At 36.5% G+C, this 8,571-nt stretch overlaps 1 pseudogene; it reads right to left on the bottom strand.

The window, feature by feature from the left end:
- Positions 1-4,746: 4,746 nt before the first annotated feature.
- On the bottom strand, positions 4,747-6,925 carry LOC121440210 (annotated as a pseudogene).
- Positions 6,926-8,571: the final 1,646 nt, after the last annotated feature.

Below are 8,571 nucleotides of genomic sequence, written 5' to 3'. Positions count from 1 at the left end.
TTTTCCCATTCTGTAGGTTGTCAGTTTTGTTTTGCCATATTTATCATGTCTTTTGCCTTACAGAATCTTTACAGCTTCAGGAGGTCTCATCTATTGTTTGTTGCTCTCTGTATCTGTGCTACTGGTGTTACATTTAGAAAGTGATCTCCTGTGTCAATGCATTTAAAACTGCTTCCTACTTTCTCTTCTATCAGATTCAATGTAACTGGATTAATATTATGGTTTTTGATTCATTTGGATTCGAGTTTTGTGCAAGGAGGCAGATATGGATCTATTTTCAGTCTTCTACATGTTGACATCCAGTTATGCCAGCACCATTTGATAAAGATACTTGGCTTTTTTTATTGTACCATTTTGACTTCTTTGTCCAAAACCAGACATTCACAAGTCTGTAGATTAATATCAGGGTCTTTGATTTGATTTCATTGGTCCGCATGTATATTTTTATGTTAATACCAGGCTGTTTTTATTACTATAGCTTTGTAGTAGAGCTTGTTGTTAGGAATGGTGATGTCTCCAGAAGTTCTTTTATTGTGCAGGATTGTTCTAACTACTTTGGAAATTTTGTTTTTCCATATGAAGTTAAGTACTGTTGTTTTGAGGTCTATGAAGAATTTTTTGCTTTTGGTAAGATTGTCATTTTTATTATGTTGATCCTACCTATCCAAGAGCATGTGAGATCTTTTCATTTTCTAATATCATTTTCAATTTCTTTCCTTAGAGACTTAAAGCTCATACAACTGATAAATGGGCTGAGAAAGAACTCAGACAAATATCACAATGGACACAATTATAAAATATCTTGTGGTAACTCTAACCAAACAAGTGAAAGACCTGAATGACAAGAACTTGCAATGTCTACAGATACTTTTTAAGCCATGTCCATTGCTGCTCTATTCACAATAGCTAAGATGTGGAAATAATACAAATAACCTTCAATTGATAAATGAGCAATCAAAATGTGGTATATAAACATGATGGAATACTATTAATCTGTAAAGAAAACTGAAATTATAAATTTTACAGGTAAATAGGGTATCTCAGAAATATACTAGTTGAGGTAACATTGCAGAATATTCTTTTATACTATATGAAGATGTGTCATTGTGATTGGATTAATAAAGGGCAAAATGGCCAATAGCTAGGCAGGAAGAGGCTAGGTGTGACTTCTGGGGACAGGGAAGAGTCAGGAAAGAAGAGAGGTGGGGTCGCTGGCTAGATGTGTAGAAAGCAATATGAGCGGTATGGGGAAATGAATTAATGAGCCATGTCACAGAACATGAATCAAAATGAATGGGTTAATTTGTTTTAAGAGCTAGTGGGACAAATCTAAGCTGAGTTCAAGTTTTCATAATTAATAATGAGTCTCTTTGTCATTATTTCGGAGTTTGTGGTACTGAGAAAGACTTACTACATGTGACGTCCAAGATGGAGACTTGAATATCCAAAAGTAGAGTCTGAGTAAGCTAAGCAAAATTCTGGACAAGGAGTTGGATGTAGCTTCCTAGTCTTGTATTTTCTCAGGCTGGCTGGTACTCAGTGGCATACAGAGATGTGGCTACCAGCTGCTGCCTGCTGGCTGGATCCAGCTGCCAGCACTCTGTGTCAGTGCCTTGCACCAGGCTGAGCTATACAGCTGCTGACATGACAATTTAAGATTTGTCTTGCATGGTCAGAGACCACTGCAGTTTCTTAAGAAAGTCAGGTCCAGACATAGAAAACCTCTAAAAAGGCACAGTATGTTTAAAAATATGTTTAGATATATGACAGAAAAGAAAATGGGTATAGACAGTAATAGCAAGCGGTAAATAGTTTTAAAATAATAAAATAAAATGTTTTTAAAAAAAGTAAAATAATATTTTTATTATTATAAATATTATAAAAAGTCATGTAAAATTGAAATACACGGGACATCTGGATCCTGTATGGTGCCCTGTGGACTTGGAATTTTTTGAATGTTAAAGAACTGAGAACAATAGCTGCTGGGGGACATTGGCGTATGGAAGAACTGTTGAATTAAACCAGTCTGTATACATTGGGAATATCTTGGCTTCAAAACATGTTGCATTGGGGGAGAGTCAGGAGTCAGATTTAGGGGTTAATGCTGAAGATCAGAGAATCAGAGTGGCCAGCCACTCGAGAGTTCACTTACCTCTATCAATGCTCAAAAGGAAGTGGCAATCCTGTCCTTAGACTGCATCTCCCAACTACATACATCTATCTCCACCAAGCATCAGTCTGCAACTGTCTCCACCAAACCTCAGACTGCAACTGATTCCATTAAACCTCAGACTGAAACTGTGTCCACAAAACTTCAGACTGCCACAGTCTCTACCAAACCTTAACCTGCAATGAGATCCTGTCCCCTTCCACCTTGTATTCCCTCTCTGCACAGCCATATCACTACTGTCTCCACCTTCCTAGTGCCGGGATTAAAGGTGTGTAATCTCAAATGATGGGATCACCTCTGTGTGAGCTCTGTTTCTTTTAAACAGATTCGATCTTGTGTAGCCCAGGATGGCCTTTGTTGAGGGAGGTCCTTGCGCTCCTTCAGCCAATAGCTGCTGAGGGCCTTAGCCAAAGTTGGTTGCTTCAAAGCTGCAAACATGAGTTTGGATGATTGCCCAGGTAGCTAGTTGTCTCTGTGATTTGTTGCATGTTTTGGAAGTTGTTTTACTGAACTTCCTAATTACCCAGGTAACATTATTTCCCTTCTCAGATCTTCGATGGGGTTGAAGACTATATAAATGTAGTTACTTTTCTCTCATGACTTGGCTAAGTTATTTATTATACAAGACCTAAGCTAGTTAGACTAGGATATTTGTACTTATTGTGTATAATTTCATAGTAGGTTTAGAACTCTCTTACTTAAACAAAAGGGGGAGGTGTTGTGGGAGGTCCTTCTGCTCTTTCAGCCAATAGCCTTCAGCCAATAGCCACTGAGAGAGCATGCCCCAATGGGCTGGTATCTCAGCGGCTATTGGCTGAAGGAGCGGAAGGACCTCCTGCAGCAGGCCTTGAACTAACAGAGATCCCTCTACCTCTGTCTCCTAAATTTTGGGATTAAAGGTCTGTTTCTCCACTCCCTGGCCTCTAGTGGTTTAGCTATGTACTCTGATCTTCAGGGAAGCTTTATTTGTTAAAACATAAACAAAATATTACTACACATCACCTTTCCAGTTTTCCAAATGTAAATCTCTCTTCCTTTCCTACTTGTCCTTGAGGCTCTGCCAAACGCACATGACAGAGACTGACTCTTGCTAACGTAAGCCTTGATTGAATATTATTTGCTTAACTAAGTGTGATAGTGCACAACTATAATTCCATCACACAACAGACTGAGGTAGGAATTGTTGTGAATACAAGGATAACCTGGACCACACTCAAGAAAGCTTAAGGTACAATGTGAGAACCTGTTTCCAAAATGTTATAAAATTCTGTGATTTTAAGAGCCAGAGAATGTGGAGCTTGCTGTGAGATTGTGTCTCTTAGAAATTTCAGAAGCTATACCTGTTAAAGCTTACTAACATGGTTGCCTAAACCTGGCCTGAACAAGGACAGCACCAATAGATTGCTAATGAGAGTTCTATGGTAAGCTCAGGAGGTCTCAACCCTAGACAAAGAACTGCAAGAAACTAAGTGCCTATAGAAGAAGAAATAGTCGTCCCCAGGCAAGATTATACCAATTGGTTATCTAATACTAAAGAATTAGCATGGAAAACTTATACAAATATCATCATTTAGACTGAGAAGGTTGTATTTAGGAATATCTAACTCTATATAGCTAGGAATCTGCATCTAGATGGGATAGGTAGGTAGGTAAGTAGATGGATGGATGGATGGATGGATGGATGGATGGATGGAGGGACAGATGAAATTTTTAAAAAGAGATCATGAATTTGAAAGAGCAAATTGGGAGCATATGGGAAGTTTGGAGGGAGGAACAGAAAGGGGGTGATGTATTATAATCTCAAAAAATAAAGAAAACTATTTTTTCTCATGTAGATGATATATCCCATTTTCCTTTGTCTCAGGTCACAGATATTTTCATGTTACTAAACTACATGCTTTCAATTTAGCATAGAATACCACAAAATGCTTCAATTTTTTCATAGCCATTGTTCTATTCACCCAACCCCTACTGTGAACTTGTTTTTTTTTTTTTTAATCTCATCTGCTTTACCTTTTAAAGTAGAATGCGGTTGGGCATTGCACTTCCATTCACAAGCCTTGTGTTACAAGACTAAGTGAAGCTTAAGATTTTGCTCTCCATACCTTACTTGAGAAAACAAGCCAAGTGGGGAATTTCTGTCAAGCTGCTTCAGCGTGTGATTTTTTTTTTATTTATAGGACTAGTATATACAAAATTAATTACTGGGAATGAAAAATTTGGAAAGTAGATTCTATAAAGTGACTTTAAAACATCCATTTTTCCTTTTAAACATGAAGATATATACTTCAGTGGCAAGCAATTTGCACTACTAAGGAATTAAGCTACATAGCTAAACACTTCAGACCACATGATTAACAATAGGTTACATTTTCAACAAACCTTCTACCAGTCTGTAGAAACAAGCATACAGTATCACAGTATCCTAAGTAGAAAAAAAATTATCTTCCACTTAGTTTTCCTGCCAGGCAGATAACTTTAAATGCTAACAAAAGTAAAGAAAAAAAAAACCCTGAAAAATATGTTATCAGAAGGAACTAAGGTAAGCGTTAAACATGTGGTTCTTCTAGTGAAGTTTAGTTTACTTCTTCCACATGTGATGTGTCATCTTCTCCTTCCAGGGACATCCTTTCTTCAGCTACAGTGCACTGGCAGCATTTATCTGCAGTAGGCTCGTCCTCATCAATACCTAGACAAAGCTTGATCAGCCTTTTCATCCTATTACCACGTCTTCCAGACTGAAGCCAGAAGCCAGAAGTGCAGTTTCATACACAAGATAATCAGATCCTTCACAGACTTGTCATTCTTTGCTTTTTGCCTTGAGATTTCGATAATTGAGTGGTCAGTGTTTATCTCCAGGTGTTTCTTGGCTGCCATGTAAACAATTGCTGCGTAGTCTCTGAGGGCTTGAGCTTTGATGATCCTCTCCATGTTTGCTGTGGATGCATGTGCTCTAGTGAAAAGGCAGTATGGGGTTGCCACCAATTGGTTTGAGACAACCTCCTTTTCAAACTTTTTCTCACAGATAACTTTCATCACACTGCAGAGCTTTTTAAACCTTGCTTTTCTCAATGTTTCTTTTTTCTCCTCTTCATCTTCTGGAAGTTTCAGTCTTTTAGCAATTGACACTAAGGTTTTTTTCCTCAAATTCCTTCAGCTGTTGCACACAATACTCACCAATGGGCTCAGTCATAGAGATCACTCCTAAGCCAGGATTTCAGAGATGTTCCACAAAGGCTGAGTTAGCTATTTGGTGCTAGGTTTAACTTTTGATAAGAAATAAATGTGTTTCTGGTTTTCCTTCATTCTGGTGCAACACTCCTTGAGAGAACCCATCTCATCCCCAGAAAAAGATGTGAGTACCACAAGAGCTCTGTAAGGTTTGTTTTTTTTTTTCTGATTTTGAGAGTCATAATGAATTCTAAGCTTTGTATTTTTTGAGGACTGTCCATAAAACTTTTTGTGGCACTCTTTCTTCTGCCAGTTCAGTGACAAGTTCTAAGCATTTCTTAATGAAATTATTTTGATAACCTTCAAATTTTTGCTTTCCTGCAATATTTCAAGGAAAATATTTAGAGGGAGAGCCTTGGAATATACCACCCCTCTACTAAAATGCAGATACTCATGAATGAACTCCTCATAGCTATTCATGATGAAACCTCTGCATACGTACAACTTGATATCTTTTTATTTCTGTTTTCAAACAGACAAAAAGAATCATGTCTTGGACATAGAACTTAAAATTCCTATTGTCCTTCAATAAAAAAATGTTTTACTGCCAAATGTTTTCCCCAATTATTGGTTAAGGGCTTGTATAACTCTCCATATTCTTTATTAGTAATGTCATCAGGATTTCTGTTCCAAATAGACTGTTTTGTTGAGTACTTGATCAGTAGTTGTTGTTTGTGAAAGTCCTTCTCCTTCTTTTCCTCTTGCTCTCTTTCTCCTCCTCCTTCCTTCCTCCTCCTTCTGAACCAACATCATCTATTTCACACTTGTCATTATATTCCTTCTATTTTTATTTCCTATTTGTCTTTATCTTTCTTTTCTTCAGTTTCATCATCATTGACTTCCCTATCATGCTCCTTCTTTACAAAGAGCAATGTGATAAAGAATGTTTCTTCACAATCTCCTTTATTTCCCTTTCTTCCAAATAGTCAGTTTGGTCTTCTTTAAGGTATAAGATAACTTTTGCTCCATGACCCATTTGTTCGTCTGTGTTACTTTGCACTCTGAATGATCCCCCTGCCAAGGATTCTTAGGTATACTGTTCACCATTATTATGCTTGGTGATGATAATTATTTTTTAACCAACCAAATATGTAAAGTAAAAATCAACCCAAAATTGTCAGTCACAAAGTTATATTCACCAGCTTGCTAAGTATCCATGAAGGCTTTGATACTAGACTTGGCAATAGTGTTAGATTTATTGATCAAGCCAGTTTTAATTATTCCAATTCCAGTATCTACAATTGTTAAGTGTTCAGTCAGGAGTTTGCTGGAAATGAGATTAATTTGGAGCTCCTTCATAGAGTCTGGTTATCTGGGATCTGTCAAACTCTCATATCTCATCTTTTTCAGAGCACCTGATTAATTTGAAATGAGTACCTTCCGAAAGATCTCTTCATTCAAATAGAAAGTATTGATGGTTATGGACATTAACCGGGCAATTTCTGTCTGAAAGACAAAATTTTCAACCTCTTCTTTCTCCATTGGGTATATGTTTTGGTCTTGGGTTTATGTTTCCTCAGGCATCTTTGCAGAGTAACGACCACACATGAAATAACACTAAAACTACTTCCCACTGTCAAATCCTAGAGTAGCCCAAATCTCCTAGCAAGAATTCAGTAAGACTCCTTTAATAGATTTGTAAATTTGTGGGGTTTCCACTCTTTTCTATTTCTCACACAGTTGGTAATTCTGCAATCACTGTCTTATCTGTTCCAAACATCTCTGATCATTTTATTGTCTTACCCAGAATATTACTATAGCTTCCTATCCCAAATAGGATAAAATACGAACACCATGTTGTTACATGTTAAATATTTAGTTAGCCATCACTTTCTAATTTTTCAATTTTATCTCTAATCTCTTGTTTTAGCAAAACTTGATTTCTAAGATAAACTAAGCTTTTGCATAATTATAATCTCAGGATAGCCTTTTTTTAACCTAGGAAGGCTGTCTAGGGAAAATAAATAAATAGATATTTGTAATTTCTCCAAGGTAATACATGCTTCTACCTCAAAATGAATGAATAAACCAATAAATAAAGCCAAAAAAGCCACTGTATTATATTCATTCATTTTTTTCATTTAATTAACTTCTTTTTTGTTGCCATTTTGGACATTGACTGTCACTGTAATTCAAGCTAGCCTAGAACTCACACTGTTTCTCAGGCTGGCTTATAAGTCATGGTAATTCTATCCCAGGTTCTCAAGTATTGAGATTATAAGTAAGACGTATCACTGCATTTTTTTTTTGCCATCACTTTTGCTTGAAACCATCACCAGCACTGACTATGATCTCAGTTCTGTTAAGAGTAAAATTAGAAGTTCTCTTCTTCTAAAAGGCAGGCTTCAAGGAGCTGCTGTACCTGGTACACTTGGTCACCCTTATTTATTCTCTTGCTCTTCAAGTAAATAGACAAAAATGTTATCTGTTCTTTCATTAATATTAATGGAATTCGTCGAATCAAACTAAAATAGTAAAGTAAAACCAATTCAACAAAAGACATATTATGAAGTTAGTGACAATTCCCGGCTACAGTGATGATTGTACAGGGCAGTAAAAGTTTATCTACTAGAGCCTCCTAAACCTAAAAGGAAAGCTTTATCCACCTAATCACAGAAATTTTAGGAGACTTGAACCTTCTAATTAACCAATTTTCATTTCTTCTTAAATAATACTTTAAATTATAGAAATATAGATTATAATCTACTTGCTATTCTCATTTTACAGATTAGGAGCCTGAGGTTATTAGATGTTCAGAAAGATTTTTGAGAAGGTCATGTTGTACAGCCCATTAGCAGCACAGCAAAGAGAAAAACAAGTCTCGAGTTTTCCTCTCTATTATGGTTTCCATGACATCTCAAGGCCTTACAGCCACCACTAATGATATCCTCTATCTAGTGAATCTCAGACTAGAAAGGTCTCTGTAGACAAATCATTCAGAAGGAAATACTCTTTCTCTGATAAAGCCTGCAGATCACACTAACTATGCTCTGAAGAGAATCCAAATAACACAAGTATTTATATAGTCAGAAATAAAGATCTAAATGAAGTCTATCCTAATTCCTTATATTCATACAGGGAACATGAGGATCAGAGGTGGAAGTAGTTTTCTCAAAGTCTCATTATAACTTGAAAGACAACTCTAAATTATTAGTGAGTTCTTGTAACTC

This window comes from Microtus oregoni, unplaced genomic scaffold (genome assembly GCF_018167655.1).
Source record: "Microtus oregoni isolate MIOR12 unplaced genomic scaffold, Mior012 000066F_ref0000041, whole genome shotgun sequence".
Lineage (NCBI taxonomy): Eukaryota > Metazoa > Chordata > Mammalia > Rodentia > Cricetidae > Microtus > Microtus oregoni.
This window is presented reverse-complemented; position numbering and strand designations above follow the sequence as displayed.